This window comes from Meriones unguiculatus, chromosome 1 (genome assembly GCF_030254825.1).
Source record: "Meriones unguiculatus strain TT.TT164.6M chromosome 1, Bangor_MerUng_6.1, whole genome shotgun sequence".
Classification (NCBI taxonomy): Eukaryota; Metazoa; Chordata; class Mammalia; order Rodentia; family Muridae; genus Meriones; species Meriones unguiculatus.
The window spans coordinates 110,702,783-110,723,304 of NC_083349.1; the positions used below are offsets into that span (position 1 = coordinate 110,702,783).

At 39.1% G+C, this 20,522-nt stretch overlaps 1 protein-coding gene across 10 annotated transcripts in view; it reads right to left on the reverse strand.

Annotated features, from left to right (window-relative positions):
- Window positions 1–20,522, reverse strand: part of Ncoa1 (nuclear receptor coactivator 1) — a 212,872-nt gene that overhangs the window by 88,174 nt on the left and 104,176 nt on the right. For 7 of the 10 annotated variants that reach the window (XM_060365339.1, XM_060365359.1, XM_060365312.1 and 4 more), the window contains 2 exons: window positions 8,902–8,934; window positions 4,098–4,254 (listed from right to left, as the gene is read on the reverse strand). The gene's annotated coding sequence lies outside the window, so the exon portion shown is untranslated. The remainder of the gene's footprint in view (window positions 1–4,097; window positions 4,255–8,901; window positions 8,935–20,522) is intronic. The other 3 variants (XM_060365318.1, XM_060365346.1, XM_060365313.1) reach the window with 1 other exon arrangement.

The following is a 20,522-nucleotide window of genomic DNA, read 5'->3' on the forward strand; positions in this document are numbered from 1 at the left end:
CTCCCGTTCATATTTTCCTTTGCCATCATGTGGAGCTCAGGTCATCATCTATTGAATTACAGAAATAGTATTTTAAATGAGGTGCATAGGGGGAGAAGAGGGAGGATGGGTGGGACTGGGAGGAGACAGGGGGAGGAGCTACAGCCGGGATACAAAGTGAATAAATTGTAATAATTAATTAATTAAAAGTGGATATTAGACATATAGGATAAACCTACTGAAATCTGTACACCTAAAGAAACTAATCAAAAAGGAGGACTCCAGCTAAAATGCTCAATCCCCATTCAGAAAGGCAAAGAAGATGGACATTAGAAAAAGGAGAAAACAGGGAACTGGACAGAAGTCTGCCACAGAGGGCCTCTGAAAGGCTCTACCCTGCAGGGTATCAAAGCAGACGGCCAACCTTTGGGCAGAGTACAGAAAATCTTATGAAAGAAGTGGGGAATAATAAGACCTGGAGAGGACAGGAGCTATACAAGGAGAGCAACAGAACCAAAAAATCTGGGCACAGGGGTCTTTTCTGAGACTGATACTCCAACCAAGGACCATTCATGGAGATAACCTAGAACCCCTGCACAGATGTAGCCCGTGGCAGCTCAGTGTCCAAGTGGGTTCCATAGTAATGGGAACAGGGACTGCCTCTGACATGAACTGATTGGCCTGCTCTTTGATCACCTCCCCCTGAGGGGGGAGCAGCCTTACCAGGCCACAGAGGAAGACAATGCAGCCAGTTCTGTTGAGACCTGATAGACTAGGATCAGAAGGAAGGAGAGGAAGACCTCCCCTATCAGTGGACTTGGGGAGGGGCATGCGTGAAGAAGGGGGAGGGAGGGTGGGATTGGGAAGGGAGAAAGTAGGGGTTTATGGGGAGATACAAAGTGAATAAAGTGTAATTCATAAAAATTAAAATTAAAAATATTTTAAAAAATGGTCTCCTGTTTCCAACCTTGTCTTTCTTAAATGACCCACTGAACAGCCACCATATTACCTACCAAAGGCAAGTCTGAACATGTCTGAAACTCTTTACTCCACATATTATACAGTTTCACAATTCACCTAGTGTGTCAGTGCCTTATAAAACTTGGTGAATGAATAACTAAATCCTTTCCAATCAAGTGTTTTATACACACATATGTATTTGCACACGCACACACATACACACAGCTTGTGTTTTATTGTTGTTGCTGTTGTTTTAGATACCACCTCAGACCGGATTTGCATGTATAGAGATTAACCTGTCTCTGCCTCTGCCTAAGCACTGGGATGTCTATATTATCTATATGGAAACAAATTATGCAATGTATAGAATCTGTACATGTAAAATGTATTATAGATGTTAATATCAGTTGTTATCTTCAATAAAAATAGAAATAAAATTCTTGGCTATATGCTATGTTCCTAGCAAAGGTAACTTTAAGCAAAATTAGCTGAATTTTTAAAAACTGACGTTAGTATAGGGAGTAGTCCAATTTAATGAACACCTAATTCATTGGGCTCCATGCTTACAATAACTTCTCTGGATATCCAGCTGGGAATACAATTTATAAAATCATTATTCTCTTAGTTTCTTTTTATTTTGAGGGATAAATTCAAAATGATAAATTTTGAAAGTGATTTACATAGCATATTTAAGAAGCTAGTAAGTGCTCTGGAGAAAAATTAGGCAAAAATAGAGTTTAAACTGTGTGGTTGTGAAGGGAAAGCTAGTATGGCAGGTGGGAAAGGTGAGCTAGAGGGAACTGAGGAAAGCCTGACAGTGGCAATGGAGAAGACGAAGGCAGAGCAGAAGCTTTTTTCCCTCCACTTGAGAAACAGTAATGACCAGGACTGGGCCAACGATGGAAGAGTAAAATATGAAGTCAGAGGATAACAGGAGGCAAAACCAGGTAAGGCCTCATCCAAGATGAGAAAAGACCCACCATGCTCTTGTTAACGTGCATTCTGTAACCGAGTCTTAAAATAAAAATGTCAGTTATGTGGAAACCACACCATTCTAAACATGCCCCATCTATCTGCTCTCAGAAGCCCAGCAGGACTGGGCCTCACTAGGATGTAGGTGGGAGACTATCAGGTGAGACAGGTGTCATTAATACAGTGATAATCTTTTTTTCAGCCATGGAGAGTCAAAGAAGCAGAACGTTAACCCAACATCACAGAAGATGCTGCTTCATTTTCACATGAACAAACATAGAACATTTAGATGCATTTATTAAGATGGACCTTAAGACAAGATTCCCAAGTTAAACATCTCCTGAATTTTTCTGAAATTCTGGAGCGGAGGCAGCAGACACAGCAGCAGTTGCCAAACAGGCACCCTACAATAATATGAGGCGTGTTCAAAGAATCATAAGAGAGACTCTACTAATCTGCTGAGGGTACATTCCTGCATTAAGCGTCTTATACTTACAAAACACAGCACACCCTATAATACAAAGCCTTCAGTGGGGACAAGCTTTCATATGCGAAATGACTTTATATTTGGTTGTTAGGGGATATAAGTCAGGGCAATTAACAAAGCCAATTTACATACCACTTTTTAAGAAGACTGAATGTGTCTAAGTAAAAGCACTCGGTTGATTTAAAGAGTTGCTAAATGATACTCAATCTCATGTAGTTTCTACAGAGGAATTCCAATGACTATATCTATCTCTGGTCAAATGCGCCAGACTAAACTAAACAGGTGGAGGCACAGAAAATAGGAAGGTACTCTTAAATTGAGTTAATTTTTCTACAAATTTATCATTTGTCTCTCAGATTGAGCATAAAACTGCATAACTTAAAAAATCAGCATCAACTAGTTAACAAACAACTCTAAGTGTCCTTTGCTCAGCAAACAAGTGGCATAGAAAAAAAAATACATAAGATGAAGGTGACACTCTAAGAGCCAAAAATCTCTAAACTGACCCTCCCTATAAGGAACAAGCATGTCAGAGTGCTCCTACACTGGCTAACTTCTATGAAGAAATGGTTCCCAAGCTAGAATCCCCAGATACCTCACATTCTCTACAAACACTGAAACAGTTCTCATGTTGCAAAAAGAGGATGGGGACTTTAGAATAGTCACTGCCCTTTCATGGCTGATTGAAACCCCATTGTTGGTTTAACCATTCATCACCTGGTAAACATTTAAGTTATTTCCACTTCTGAGGTATTATCAATAATATTGCTATAAAATTTATGTATAAGCATTTGTGTATGTAAGTTTTAATTATCTTGAGTGTAAAACTGGGAAGAGAACTGCCATGTCATATAGTAATTAACTCTAACTTTCTGGGGAATGCTAAATTTAAGGTAACAATACATAAGGATTGTTACCTTATATATTCAATATCCTTGTCAAAAGCAGTTCTCCTCTATAAAAAACCCATCCCAGTGGGTAGAAATAGTATTTCATATGGCTTTGATTTATGTTTCCTTAATTGCTAATGACTCTGAGAATCTTCTCATGTACTACCTGGTCTCCTTCTATCTTCAATAGAAACATGTCTCATTAAAGCTTTTACTTTTTGTTTTGTGTTTTCGAGCCAGGGTTTCTCTGTGTAGCCTGGGCTGTTCTGTACTTGCTTTGTAGACCAGACTGGCCTCAAACTTACAGAGATATGCCTACCTCTGCCTCCCTGAGTGTTGGGATTACAGGCTTGCGCCTGGCTGCCTTTACTTATTTTTTAATAAATTTTACTGTGGTTAAATATTTACACATTTAAGTTTGATGTTCTCAGACACAAATACGGAGTAAACTTGTTATCACTGTGAAGCAAATTAACACCCATAACCCCACAGAAGCACTGTCACTGCTGCAGGAGCACTTAGCATTTACTCAGTGCTGAGTACAATACACTGCTATTAACCCTGTCACCCGTCACTGGGAGATTCTTAGACTTGTCGGTTCAGTTGATGGTCTTGCCTTTGTCTTTTGTTTATTCTAAACACGCTGCTTATCTGCCAACTCTTTCACTTAGGGATATTAGTGCTTATTTTACAAAAGCCTAGAAGCTTCCCAGAACAAGCATAAACTTCCATTAAAAAAATAACGCTCAACAGGTAATCGTGTTCCGTCTACACCTTTATAGTGACAAAGTTCTTAAACTCTTCCCTACCCGGGAGACTTCTTTGCTCATAATGAGTCCTCAGCAGATATGGTTGAATCAGCTGCTCCGGAGGGTAGCTTCTGAGGGAGTGGAGTGATGCAGTGCTGTCCAGAGAGGGCTCCAGTCGATTTGCTCTCCCCTCACTTAAGGTCAGTTACACAAACAACTAAAATAAGTAAGAGAAAACAAGCAAATGGAAGGTTAAACAGCCATTTCGTTCTTCAAGAAATAATAAAGGTCAGAAATAGTTGGAAATAAAAGAAATGCAATTTTCAAGTTAAATGAAAAAATATTTCCAAAATGCAACCGGGTGAAGATCTGAATTTACAGGCAAAGACCTTCCTGGTGATGTTCCCTGAGACAGCTTCCGCTAAGGTAATGCATAATTACATTCTCTTCAACTTCTGAGAGACCTCTGAGAAGCCTCTAAAAACCCATTTCTGGCAGCATTTACATGCTTATCCTTGTTACTTGTAAATTATATTTTCAGGTTTTCAATTATTTTATTCTTTCAATTTATATAATATTCTTCCTATACAAATTATTACAATACTTTACTTTCAAATTTTTTGCTGGAAAAGCTTACAGGCTTTTATATTTAAAGTTAGTTGAGCCCTGGTTCCAACAATAATAGATTCACTTGTACTGTATTAATCTGCTCAGATAAGAATTATAAACTGTAGACAAAATATAAAAATAACTGTTTGAAGACACTGGAAAATGATGAAAGCAGACTCAAATCATAGATCTGACTATTGTTCAAAGAAGAAAGCATACTAGGTGAAACACATGCTTAGAAGATTTTCTCCTTAGGAACTTTTTCAAGACTTCCCTTAAGTGCTGGGAAGCTGGACCTAAAGAAAAAAAAATCACATCTGATAGGCTTTAGTCATTAGTGAAAGCAGATCAGAGCTAACAGAAAACTTGAAGTTGGTTGACAGCATCATCTACACCCCAAATGCTTAAACTGTGACAAGCAACTCCATATTCATGACACTGAATGTGGAAACCACAGAAATTTTGACAACAGCAAAAGGTTTCTGTACACTCAAGGACCAAAATCTAATTTGAAATTAAATGCATAATGTCTGAAATGTATCTGGCAGTGCTCACTCATGTCACACCTCGTGACGTCATTGTAACTTGGGTTCTGAACACACAGCATGCATCTTTTGCACCACACGTACTTGCACGCCACAAAAATGCTAACAATGATGCCTGAAACACCTCATCTCAGATTTCAGACATCACACACTATGAATCATGCACACACAAACCTTTCAGCTCTTCGAAACTATAATTATTTAATTAAGAAAAACAAAGACGACATTTCCAATGGTCATTCTTCAGCATTTAAGTATTATCTTTATATTACTGTTGTATTATTAGGAAAAAAATGACTTTAAAATGGCTGTTAAGTGGCTTGAGATTTTTTTAAGAGTTATTTTTATTTTATGTGTGTGTGTGTGTGTTTGTGTGTGTGTGTGTGTGTACTCACTGAGGCCAGAAGATAGAGTCAGGTCCCCAGGAACTGCAGTTACAGGCACTTGTGAACCACTTGCACAGTACTGAGAACCAAACTGCGTCTTTGGGAAGAGCAGCAAAAGCTTTTGACTGTTGACTCCTTTTCCCAGCTCCTTCAATTTTTTTTTTAAAGATAATGAAATGACTTTGGCTTGGGCTGGATTAGAGTTTCCAGCAGTGTCTGAAGTGATCCTAAATATGTTTTGCCATTTTGTACTATACAGTTATGCGAAGCAGCTTTCTCAGCACTGACAACTAATTAATAAATAAATAAATAAAATCAGAATACTGATCAATTCTGAAAAACGCCAAAGACGCTCTCATCCTGTGGCATCAAACATTCAATCAGGATTTCATTATTTAATCTTTTAAAAAGGTTTGTTTTATTTCATGTGCTTTGTCTGCATGTACACATGTGTAGCGCATGTTGCCTTGTGCCTGTGAAGGTGTTGGATCACCTGGTGTGAGGTAAACAGACAAGGGAACAACACCATGACCTTGACTTGATCCCAAGCCTAAAACCAGGACCAAGAAACCGAATCCCACCAATCCCTGAGTTTGTCATAGAATCTCACTAATCCCTTAGCACAAAATTCCACCAATCCCTGAGCTTCAGGATCAGGCCACAGAATCCTATCAATTTCTGAGCTTGCCCCCGTATCAGGCACATTATCCCTCCAATCCCAGGCTGCCTTGGAAATCTCTGTGCCCACAGAAACCCTATAAAAACCCTGCCTTCTGCTCCCTTCCCTGCTGCTTTTTACCTTAGCAGAGGCAGCCACCCTTCTGGGGTTCCTCTCCCAATAAATCTCTTGTGTGAGGTTTGTTGTCGGTGTGATTGTGGTATTCCTTGGCTCCTGACTTCCAGGACACCTTTCTCCTCCAGCTGCAATACTTACACTGATGCTGTGACTCGGATAGGCTCTCCTGGTGCCTGTGTTCCACCTTGGGGTCTAAGCTACACTGGGAACCTATCCCTCATCTCTGGTCAATCTGCAACGGATTCACCCTCCAGCTCACCCCATCCAGCAGCAGCAATTAGGTATGTTTCCCCTTTGGTTGGTGTAAATGTTTCCCTGAGTCCAGGGAAGTGACTGTTGAGTGCCCGGCACCCCTCTAGGAACCCTGGCCACATTCTTTAAGTCTCCAAAGGGACTCCAGTGAAGCCTTACTCTAAGTGTGCTCAGTAAGCGGTATGACTCCTACAGTGAGACAGCAATAACCGTGGCACATGAAAAATAAGAAAAATGAAGAATGTTCATTGTAATGATTTTTATAATTGTAAAAATGGAAATAGCACAAATGTCCACCAACAGTAGAAAGGGTTAGTAAATTCTAGAATACTGTTACAGTGAAACCTCACAGTGATATAAATGAAGAGAATCTCAACTATTAAACATCTGTCTATGGGCACCCAAACTCCTTTCTTGTGACTCAGGGAGTGTAGGAATAGAATTAAAGTATCGATTCAGGAGTCTGACTCTACTATATACTTTGTGGCCTCATACTTCTTGACTTAGCCAAGAAGGACAGAACAGGAAACACTATTTTAAAATGACTTAAGACAGTATGTGGCACAGGATGAACCTGGTGAAAGTGATTATTAAGTAGACCTTGGCCAACTAAGTTTAACCTTCTCCTTGGCAGCCACCTTCCCATAAATGATGCAGACCTGTGTGTGCATGCTGTGTCGTCTGTGTCTGGTGTATGTAAATGAGTGTGTGCACACAGGGGAATGTCAGATGCTTTCTACTTTATTGCCTTTTTGGAGCCAGAACCTCGCCATGTTTCCTTGTCTAGTCTGTGACCTTAGGCTGCACCTATCTCTGGTCCCACAATGCTGGGGATGCAGATACTGGCAGCCATGGCTGGCTGGCTTTCTTTTCTTCTTTCAACATGGGTGTTAGGAAGTCAAACATGCAGATCCCTCCATGCTTAGTCATTCTTACCCACTGTGTGTGTGTGTGTGTAGTGTGACCATGCATGCAGGCTACAGCTTACATATAGAGATTCCTACCCAGAGAATCCCAGGGATCAAACTCTAATAGGCTTGGAGGCATTCACCTTCACCAGCAAAGCCACCCTGCCATTCCTTCTGTTGTTTGTTTTGTTTTTTTAAGTTTAAAACTTAGTATAAAACTAACTTTTCATTAAATTATTTTTTTATTTTAAAAATTTATTTATTTATTACAATTTATTCACATTGTATCCCCACTGTAGTCCTTTCCCTCGTCTCCTCCCAATCCCACTCCTCTTCCTTCTTCTTCCCCTATGCCCCTTTCCCTTGTCCCTTGATAGGGGAGGTGCTCCTCCCCTTCTATCTGACCCTAGCCTACCAGGTCTCATCAGGCTGGCTGTATAATCTTCCTCTGTGGCCTGGCAAGGCTGTACCCCCCAGTGGGGAGCTGATCAAAGAACAGTCCACTGAGTTCATGTCAGAGAGAACCTCTGTCCAACTTACTGGGAACCCACTTAGAAACTGAGCAGCCTGTGGATTTCCACTGAGCAGGGAGTCTAGGTCCTCTTGATGCATAGGTCTTGGTTGGAATATTGGTCTCTGCAGGTCAGTCTGGACCCAGGTTTTGCCGGTATCCTCGTGGTGTTTCTGTCCTCTCCAGGTCTTTCTACCTCTCCCTTCTTCCATAAGGTTTCTGGCACTCTCCCCAAAGTTTGGCTGAGTCTCAGTATTTCCTTCAATACCCTGGTGGGTAGAGTCTTTCAGAGGTCCCCCATGGAAGGCTCCTGTCCTGTTCCTTGTCTTCTCCTACTTCCAATTTCTATCTTGTTTGACCTTCTGAGTGAAGTTTCAACCTCTTCCCTAGCGTCTTCCTTGTTGTTTAGCTTCTCTAGGGCTAAGATTTTAGTATGTTTATCCTGTATTATATGGCTAATATCCACTTATAAGTGAGTATATACCATATGTGTCTTTCTGCTTTTGGGTTACCTCACTCAGGATGATCTTTTCTAGATCTCACCATTTGCCTGCAAATTTCATGATTTCCTTGTTTTTAATTGCTGAGTAGTATTCCATTATGTAAATATACCACACTTTTTGCATCCATTCCTCCATTGAGGGACATCTAGGTTGTTTCCAGATTCTGGCTATTACAAATAAAGCTTCTATAAAGTGGCTGGATACAAAATTAACTAAAAAAACAAAAAACAAAAAACAACAACAACAAAACAAACAAACAAACACAGTAGCCCTCCTGTATATGAAAGACAGAAAGGCTGAGAAAGAAATTAGGGAACTACACCCTTCACAATAGCCACAAATAACATAACATACCTTGGTGTGACTCTAATCCAGCAGGTGAAAGACCTGTTTGAAAAAAAAAAAACTTCAAGTCTCTGAAGAAAGAAATTGAAGAAGATATCAGAAGATGGAAAGATATCCCATGCTCATGGATTAGTAGGATTAACATAGTGAAAATGGCCATCCAACCAAAAGCAATCTACAGATTCAATGCAATTTTTGTCAAAGTACCAACACAATTCTTTACAAAACCTGAAACATCAATTCTCAATTTCATATGGAAAAACAAAAAACCCAGAATTGCTAAAACAATCCTGTACAATAGATCATCTGGAGATATCTCCATCCCAGATCTCAAGCTGTACAACAGAGCAATAGTAATAAAAACTGCATGGTACTGGCATAGAAACAGAATGGTGGATCAATGGAATTGAATAGAAGATCCAGAAATAAACCCATATACCTACCATACAATGGAAAAAAGATCGCATCTTCAACAAATGGTGCTGGTGTAACTGGATGTCTACATGTAGAAAAATGCAAATAGATCCATACTTCTCACCCTGCACAAAACTAAAGTCCAAGTGGATCAAAGACCTCAACATAAAACTAGACACACTAAAGCGCTTAGAAGAAAAAGTGGGGAAGAGCCTTAAACTCATTGGCACAAGAGACAACTTCCTGAAGAGAACACCAACAGCACAGGCTCTAAGAGCAACAATCAATAAATGGGACCTCATGAAACTGAAAAGCTTCTGTAAAGTAAAGGACACTGTCCTCAGAACAAAACGACAGCCTACAGATTGGGAAAAGATCTTCACCAACCCTATATCTGACAGAGGGCTAATATCCAGTATATATAAAGAACTAAAGAAGTTAAACAACAAAAAATCAAGTAATCCAATTAAAAAATGGGGTACAGAGCTAAACAGAGAATTCTCTGCAGAGGAATATCGAATGGCAGAGAAACACTTAAAGAAATGCTCAACCTCATTAGCCATCAGTGAAATGCAAATCAAAACAACCCTAAGATTTCACCTTACACCCATCAGAATGGCTAAGATCAAAAACTCAAGAGACAACACATGCTGGAGAGGTTGTGGAGAAAGGGGAACCCTCCTCCACTGCTGGTGGGAATGTAAACTTGTACAACCACTCTGGAAAGCAATCTGGTGCTTCCTCAGACAACTAGGAATAGCGCTTCTTCAAGATCCAGCTATACCACTCTTAGGCATATATCCAAAAGATTCTCAAGTACACAATAAGGACATTTGCTCAAACATGTTTGTAGCAGTTCTCTGACATGAACTGATTGGCCTGCTCTTTAATTATCTCCCCCTGAGGGGGAAGCAGAATTACCAGGCCACAGAAGAAGACAATGCAGCCACTCCTGATGAGACCTGATCATCTAGGATCAGAAGGAAGAAAAAGAAGACCACCCCTATCAGTGGACTTGGGGAGGGGCATGCATGCAGAGGGTGGAGGAAGGGAGGGATTGGGATGGGAGAAGGGAGGGAACCACGGGGGGATACAAAGTGAATAAAGTACAATTAATAAAGAAAAAAAAAAAAAAAAAGATGATCAATCCTCACTCAGAAAGGCAAACGGGACAGACATCGGAAGGGGGAGAGGGCAGGAAACAGGACAGGAGCCTACCACAAAGGGCCTCTGAAGGTCCCTACCCAGCAGGGTACCAAAGCAGATGCTGAGACTAGTGGCTAAACTTTGGGCAGAGTGCAGGGGACCAAGGAGGGAGCTACAGCTGGGATACAAAGTGAATAAAGTGTAATTAATTAAAAAATGAATTAATTAAGAAAGAAAGCTGTTATCGACATAGTTGAGCAAATGTCCTTATTGAATGGCGGGGCATCTTTTGGGTATGTGCCCAGGAGTGGTGTAGCCGGGTCTTGAGGTAGCGCTGCTCCTAATTTTCTGAGAAAGCGCCACGTCAGTGGGGATGTAAGCATGTACAACCACTTTGGAAATTATTAAATTCTTTCATTCTACTTTTTATATGATCTTTTCCCCGTCATCCCTTCACAAAAGGATCATTATACCCCTGTAATTGCTGCAACCCAAAACGTAAATGGTATTATCCTCATATTTTCTTCTACTCTCTCATAAATTCAAACAAACCATTTAGTTCATCAACAAAGAAATCACAAGTGCACACACATACCCTCTTACATCCTACTACTGCTCATTCTCTTCCATGTCGTTTTGTCTCACTATAAAACTCCAAACTCCACTCCTGGTCCTCCCTGGTCTTTCTCCCTCACTGCAAGACCTTCATTCCAATATATACTCTGCTGTGAATGCTCCCATTGTTTCAAAATCATATTTTTTTCATTTTCTTTTAAAAAACTAATTAATTTTTTATTAATTACAGTTTATTCACTTTGTATCCCAAGTGTGTCCCCTACCTTGTCCCCTCCCAATACTACCTTCCTTCCCTCATCTCCTCCCATGCCCTTCCCCAAGTCCAATGGGCCACATTTGTGCAGGGGTTCTAGGTTATCTCCATGCATGGTCCCTGATTGAAGTATCAGTCTCAGAAAAGACTGCCAGGCCCAGAATTTTTGGTTCTGTTGCTGCCCTTGTGGAGCTCCTGTTCCTTCCAGGTCTTTCATCTCCCCCTTCTTTCATAAGATTCCCTACACTCTGCCCAAAGTTTTAAATGTGCATCTTTGTTGTGTGACTGTATTTACTGTTGTCTTTTGCAGTAAACCATAAACTCTCATGTGAATATTTTAAATCCAAGAACACGGAGAAGGGAAACTAAGCAAGTTAGTAAAACCGCGCACAAGTCTACAACTTAGAGAAAGCCTACTTCTCAAGTTTCAACGTATTAAATCTTTCTTCCCTCCCTTCTCCTTCTCTCCTTTTCCCAAAAGGTCGAGTCCATATTCAAATAACTGAAAACTAAACCTAACCCCAAACTGCAAGGACTTAGCTCTCTGCTAAACAACTCTCTACCAAATTAGAAAGCAGCAGGCAAGGACCACCCAAATCAGGCTAGAACACTATCATAAGACTAGCCCTGGTGGCTCACTTCTTTAGTCCCAGCACTCAGGAAGCAGAGGCAGGATTATGTCTATGAGTTTGAGGCCACCTTGGTGTACACAGTAAGTTCCAGGGTACACAAGGTTACATAATGAGACCCATCCCAAATGAAAACAAAACACCCCAAACATTGCTCAGGTATCTTAATTCTCAATACAAGTTAGAAGCAATTTTATTAAATGCTAGAATGACAGCAAGATTAAATCACCCAATCTAATAGTTAAAATTGGCATATATTTCTAGGATGTGTGTACAGTGTTGTTTTTCTTTATGTAGCCTATATCTACTCTACCATATTTTAATTGACAAAGCCAGTCTCCCATGCAAAGCTCCTCTTTGTACCTAAAGGTAGCAAGTACTCTCAAAGCATAAAGCAATTTCTACCTATGTATTTCTAGTTCATTTCTCATGTATCTAAATTACAAATCACCTTTTGACATAGAGGTCTGATTACTGTATTTGTTTAGAGGCTTTAGCAATTAACTCCGTTCTTTATGGAATGAAAAGTTCCAGTCATGTAACAAGGTATGTTACCATATGGTCACACATAACTGCCTGTCCTACACAACAACACGCACAGTCTACACAGTCTACGCAGTCTACGCAGTCTACACACCCCCACACCCTTGGGGGTGGGGGAAGGATAATGAACAGAGGCCTGAACTGTGGCCTTGTGAAAATATGTGGTAAACATTAGAGAGGCATTTTTAAAACAAATTATATATTTAATTTACTAAGCATACATCATTTCTTTGGTAAAGTATTTTAATCATCAAACATCCAAGAACTCAGTACACGGAAAGCACTGTATCAAATGCTGGGAATGCAGCAGTGGAGAAGAGAGGCAAAGCCTCTACTCTCCTTTAACTTTAGACTGGGTGACTAAACAAAGTCTATAAGTGAGAGTCACATCTCAGCTGAGACCACATAGAAAAGCTATTTTTAAATTTTCTATATTGGGGATTAGACCCAAATCCTCATACACACTGGGTAGGTGATCCACCAATTATATATATATATATATATATATATATATATATATATATATAATATATTATATAATATATATGATTTACATGCATAAATTTCATTTATTTATTATTTAAATATATTTATAAATTTATATTTATATATTTTCTATATTATATGATATAATATATAAAGAATATATTTATATAAATATTTATGAATAAATTTATTATTTAAATCAAACTCCAAAATTATTTGAGTAATTCTAATCCTCTTTCACTAAATGAACTTATTACTTATCTAATGCCTACATTTGGAGAATCAGGCAATATCCATGGGAATGTCGCTCAGCTAGTCAAGTGCTTGTCTGACGTACAGGAAGCTCCAGGTTCCATCCTCAGGACAGGATAAATGAGTATGGTTGTACATGCTTGTAATTCCAGCATATGAGAGAGAGAGGCAGCCTCCTCAGAAGTTCAGTGTCAGCCCCTGCTTCATGCTGAATCTGAGGCTAGCCTAGGCTACAAGCTACCCTGTCTCAAAAAATTTAGAATAATTAATTGTTTAATGAGTACCCCAAAACTTTTCATCACTATCACTCAAAGTCACTTACCATTTCCCAGTATCTCTGGCCTTGAATTGATGGCTATTTTCTTACCTCATCCTCTTGAATGTGAGGATGTGGGCAGATGCCGAAAAAATGTCTCCTAATTATTTCTGTGTGGTATATATCAGACCAATATCATATTCATTACATTCCATATTATTAGAAATCCAACCTGAAGCACTCAACAACAGGCCTGACCTGTCTCTGTAGTCTGCCTTACAATATAATACTCCTAATCAACACTCATTTATGCCTGTAGTAGTTTTCTACAATGAATTCACTGCCTCCATTCACATATCTACCATTCAAGGCCTCCCATCAACATAATGTAATGACAGAGCTTAAAAATATGACAAGAGTAAACTAAATAAATGAAGAAAATGAAGTATAATATTATAACAATATTTAAATAGTGCTCCTGCCCACACTGTGTGTGTGTGTGTGTGTGTGTGTGTGTGTGTGTGTGTGTGTGTAAGCGCAGGTGTCTGCTTCCCAAAGTGCACATGCAGAGATCACGTAACTTCAAGGGGCTGGCTCTCTCCTGCACCTACATGAGACAGGGGACTGAATTCAAGTATGCACACAAGAACCTCAAGCTGCTGAGCTGTCTTTCTGGGCTGTCACTGGAGAATTTCAAGCCCTTCTTTCAGCAATCGACAGAAGGACAAATAAATACCTCAGGAACAAAATCAGATACAACTTAGGAGGTCTGGCTGATATTATCTACCCCTTACACCTTTCTTTTTTGAACAACACATTAATAATTGCAAAGAACTATTTTCAGATACATATAGACATTTCACCAGTAAGGACTATATACTGAGAAGTTAAAGTAAATTCAAAAAAATTAAACTCACTAAAATATAGTAAATATATCTGAAATAAATGTAGTACATAACATTTAGAAAAAATTCTAAAGTTCCAAATGTTTAAAATTAACACATTTTAAATAATTAACAAAAACAGAATTTGAAAAATTAAAATAATGAAAAAATGATAATAAAAATACAAACAATAACACATGTTAAAGATTAAGGCAGGGAAAAAATTAAGGCAAGGAAAAGGATGTTACTGCCTTAAATTCTTATTTTAAGCAAAAACAGATTTTTAAGTTTTGCTCATAAAAATCTAAAAACAAAAGCAAAAAAGATGAAAAGGAAGCAAAGAAGAAAACAACTAAAATCAGAAACCAATCCAAAGAATCAAACAATAGAGAGGATAACAGAGCGACAGATGAAGATTGCCAAGACCTCCACTCTGCAGGTAGCATGGACAACTTTTCCTTTGGTGTATCTGAAATCACACAAAACACTAGGCTGTCCATCCTCCACTGTCAGCTTTCTAATCTCCACCGGGGGGGGGGGGTGTCAACAAACAGCTGGACTACTTTCCCTGCAAAAGCAGGGCTCATCAACGTCTCTTATACTTCTTAAATGGCTAGAGAAATAAAGAAAAGTGCTTTGTGGCACACACACACTTTAGTGCTGTGAGCTGTTTTCTGGGATGCAGTTGTGTACATCTGCTACTGGCTAATTCTGTACTCCACCAGCTGGGCTGAGTAACTGCTGCACGGTCAGCAATGTCTCCATCTTTACCATCTGGTCACTTCCAGAAACAAGTTCACTGACCCCTGTTCTAGATATACTCTTCCTCCTCCTCTTTTACTCACTGCCACTTATGTATCCAATCCAAGAGTCAGCTTACACCCTCTGAGATATCACTTCACTTCCTGGAAAACATCTTAAACAAAATCTTCTATATTGATCTGTAGAGTGATGAATATTTTCTGTGTGTGTGTGTGTGTGTGTGTGTGTGTGTGTGTGTGTGGTTTCCCCTCACTTAGCAGTAACTTTTCTTAAAAAAAGAACTTATCATTCACCAACAAAATACCCACAAGAGTTTAGATGAGTAAATGGTGTGAGCTGAAGAAACCACCTCCTCTTCTGTGAAGAATAATTTTCTAAATTGTCAGAATCAGGTTTTAAAATGCAGCATTCCAGCTGGACAAGCAAACTCTTCCAAACTCATGGTAATAATTCTCTCCAATCCATTACTTAGGTTGGGTAGGTAGAAACTGGTGTTCTACCAAGAAGAAAGTTCTTCTAGTGTAGCTAAGCAGAAGAAAGATGACACTGCGTGTCACAACTGGTATTCTTCTCAAGGATCATGCCACGAGATATGTTTTCCACTGCGCTCCATCATCTGCAGATACATCTCAGAAGAATGACTGAGAAAAGTCATACATCATGATATCTGAACTTCCCTATGTCAGATCTCATTCTCCTTTCTCCAAATGTTACCCTGCACTGGAATCCTAGTATAAATACTTCTTTCAAAATGAAGCCCATCTTAGCTTCTATTTTGCATAGAAGTCTAAATTTTGTGTATGCAAGACAAGTAAATGAGCAGAGCTCTCTCACACATACACATCAGGGGCCAAAGCACTTAAGAGCACTTTCTACCCTTTCAGAGGACTCAGGGTCAAGTCTCAGCACCCACATGATGGCTCAAAGCCATCCGTAGTTCCAGGTCATGAGAATCCAAACAACTTCTTTTCTCACTTTTACACGTACATGGTGCACATAAATTCAGCCAAACACCCATGCACATAAAATGAAAATAAATGTTTAAAAACTTTAAAAAATAAAAACACAAAACAAGAGCTAAATTTTCTATAGTGCTTTTAATATTCCCAAACACATTTCTTGTTAAAACCCAAACCATGACATTTGTTGTACAAGCTAAATGAACTGAATTACATACAACTTGCTACATACACACATATACACATATACACAAACACATGCATGCACACAATGGTGAAGTGGAGTTACTGTAATAGGGAAGGCGAGGCCTGGAGTGATGGCTCAGCAGTTAAGAGCATGTACTACTCTTCTAGAGAATGCACGGGGTCCCAGCACCCACAGCAGGTAGCTGACAACCACCTGTAACTCCAGACTCTAAAATATCCGACACCTTCACTCATCTGTGCATACACATACACAAGTTAAAATAATAAAAATGAATATTAAAAGCCCCTTAAAGGGAAAATAATGGTTTAGGAAGCCTGAGTTCTGTATCTGGGCCTCTATAATTCATTAACTCTGTTCTTTGCTGAGTTCATGAGCTACATCTGTGGTAAGCTAACTCTTCAAATGAGAGCAGGTAGTAAAGACAGTATGCATGGACCAAGGATTCATCACTACTATTCCTGAAAGCACACTGCTTCACTGATTTTGAGTCTAAGGCCGTTTTAGTACTTGGAAGAGGAAAAAAAACAAAACAAAACAAAACAAAAAACCTCAACAATTTGGAAAAATCACTCTTTTTTAAATTTCACTTTTTCAAGAAGGTTTACCATCTAATTTAAAGTCCAAAACACATTCAAATGAATACTTGGCAAGAATAAATTCAGGACACCATTCATAAAGGAACTGCCACTTAGGACTTGGCTTATTTGAATTTGATGCTCAAGTTGACACAATTAAACAATTAACAGGAACAAATAATTTATTAAGGACTCCTGTTAAATGCTGACCATAGAAGAGTTTAAAACACATGTTTAAAATCTCGGGTTAAAATTCACTGAATAATAAAGGTAATGTAAATAGTAACTAACATCAAACTCTTAATCATAAATGAAAAGACAGTACAAAACATCTATGTTTTGCTATTTGACCATCTGGAATACACTGCAAACTCCCTGAAAGCATGAAAAATTTGCAAGTATAATTACATTCTGGGTCTACCAGCATGACATGCTTCAATAAATACACTCTTGACAAGATCTGTTGATAAAAGAACTGACATGAAAATAGATGGAGTTTCATTATTTGGCTATTTGTTCTTACTAAATTCTTAAGAAAACCAAGAAATTATCCATGGAATAGAGAAGGCATAAGAAAAGCAAGCAAGCAAACAAACACCCTCATAAATACCCACTAAGGACACAGTTACAGCATAGTGGAGAGGCAGAACAAAAATGCAATTTCCTCCCTCTCTCTTCCTTCGCTCACTGTCCTCCACCCCTCTCCAAATCTGGCCCAACTCTTTGTGCTCTGGTAAAAAGCGACTTAAGAAATGGGGTTGCACCTTGATTATATCACATTTACCGGCCACGGGCAAGGCCTTGAGTTAAAATTCAAATACAAGTTGCACAGGGGACAAAAATCTATTTTTTAAAATTGGAATATATGAACTCTTGGCTAAGGTCCAGTTGACTGAAAGTCTGGAAAGCAAGAACAAATATTCATGTTTCCTCTTGTTGGTTTTGGTGATTAAATATGAAGCAACTTAAGCAGAAAGGTTAAGCAAAAGAAGAATTCCACCAGCCATGATTTTTAAACATGGCCCTGGCAGCTGAGCAACGCAGAGTTGTGATCACAGAATGACCCAGATACAGTGAGCAGCAACAGTTGGGTGGACAAGACATTGGACACCCAAAACTGGGATTGACAAAAGGAAGCTGTCTGTCAGCATGTGCAAATTACAAATGGTATTTATGTTTACTGCATGACTTGAAAGCATACACGTAAGTGAAGAGAACTAAGTAAAATCATCCCTAACTGCATTACCTACAGCAAAGTATCTGCATATACACTGTTCTACAAATACATACGTTAGCTGCTCATATTAATGAAACTATGTGTAGGACTTAGATTTGCTTCATTTTTTGTTTTTAACATTATGGAGCTAGAGAGTTAGCTCAGCAGTTAAAGCACTTGTTACACTTGCAGAGGACCCATGTTCATTTCCCAAAACCCATTTGGTGGCTCAGAACCAGGGAATCTGACACCCTCTTTTGACCTCTGCAGCACCAGGCACATACCTGCACACAAAACACTCATCCACATAAAATAAAATAAATCTTAAAAAACAAAAACAAAAAAAACAAAAAACCAACAACATTGTGATGAAGCATCTTCTGGCTGAAACTCTGTTTATACTCCTGGACATACCAAGGTTCCTGGCATGGAAGGCTCATTAATGTCAGTTAGCCAAGCCTGGGCATACGGTAGATAACAGATGTCTGAGGGAAGGCTAATGAATGCAATCATGTACACATTAATCATGAGGCGGCAACAGAACATCGAAGGAGATATGGGTAACTGATTTATTAGGAAGGGGATTTACAGCGCTTGGGGTCACTAACATTGAAGCTGTAGTGCAGTACACGAGATGACCAAGGAAAAGCGAAAAGAAAGGAAAATGCATTTCCTGTACTCCAGAAACACTGCAGCAGTTGTAGGGAAAGACAATGAAAGCTGGAAGAACAAATAAAAAGACAGGATATGAGTACGAGATAAAAAGAAAACCAGCAGAACTAAGAAATAGAGAGATCATCCTGCGTGAGCTACCCCAGGAGCAGAAAGATGCACATGGTATATACTCACTCATATAGACATATAATATAGGATAAACCTACTAAAATCTGTACACCTAAAGAAACTAATCAAGAGGGAGGACTCTTGCTAAAATGCTCAATTCCTATCCAGAAAGGCAAAGAGGATGGACATCAGAAGAAGGAGAAAAGAGGGAACAAGTCCGGAGCCTGACACAGAGGACCTCTGAAAAGCTCTGCCCTGCAGACTATCAATGCAGATGCTGAGACTTACGGGCAACCTTTGGGCAGAGTGCAGGGAATCTTAGGAAAGAAGCGGGAAACAGTAAGATCTGGAGAGGACAGGAACTCCACAAGGAGAGCAACAGAACCAAAAAATCTGAGCACAGGGGTCTTTCCTGAGACTGATACTCCAACCAAGGACTATACATGGAGATAACCTAAGACCCCTGCACAGATGTAGCCCATGGCAGTTCAATACCCAAGTGGGTTCCATTGTAACAGGAACAGGGACTGTCTCTGACATGAACTGATTGGCCTGCTCTTTAATTACCACCCACTGAGGTTGGGAAGCAAAATTACCAGGCCACAGAAGAAGACAATGCAGCCACTCCTGATGAGACCTAATTGACTAGGGTCAGAAGGAAGGAAAGAAGACCTCCCCTATCAGTGGACTTGGGGAAGGGCATGCATGCAGAGGGTGGAGGAAGGGAGGGATTGGAGGGAGGGAACCACAGGGGAGATACAAAGTGAATAAAGTATAATTAATAAAGAATTTAAAATAAATAAATAAAAATTAAAAAAGATAAAAGGAAAATATATGTTGGACAAATGGAAAACAAGTAATAAAAAATAGATCTAAATCAAAATGTATAAATGATTATAGTGATGGAAATGCTGTAGATACCAAAAGAATACAGAAAGTTTAGATGCTAGATTAAAAAAGCAAGACTCAACTTTATCTTGGAACACAACCTACTTAACTACAGAGACACAAATAAATTAAATGTGAAAAGGATGTAAAAGTACATATTATGCTAACATAATCTTTACAGCAATATAGACTGGAGAGGTTAATAACAAACAACTAGATTTTTGAAATAAATAATGTCATGGGAAAACTAATAACATAATAAACTGTCTATTGGCGGAAATAGTAAAAAAAAAAGTTGTTTTTTTCTTAAGGTTCTGGCTAATCCATGTATATAAAGGATTATCACCACAGTAAACATGTCTATTCTAACTTCCTTTCTCCAGACTTTCCTAAGTATCTTTTCCAGGTCTTTCTTTTATTTATACACTTGATTTCATTTTCCCTGCTCCTCTATCTTAAGAACTTTAGTCTCCTAACAACTGCTTCCCAATCTTTCCAAATATCCACTATTCCACCTTCTATAGTTCCAGTCAGGCAGTACTTCTGCAGGCAAATACTGCAGAAGGGTTTCCTTCCTACTGGTGGGTATGATATGAATGTCTGAGTAGACTGTAGGAGATCAAAGCATACCCTTATGTCAACTGACACAGAACACACACAGATCCCGCTTGCTTTGGGGTTCTCATAAAGACAGTTTACTCATCATCACTATATTCCCTGGCATCTTATTACAACAACCTGTTTTTAACACCCTCTTTCTTTCCTTGGGTCCATATTCCTCATCTTCTAAGAAATTCTTT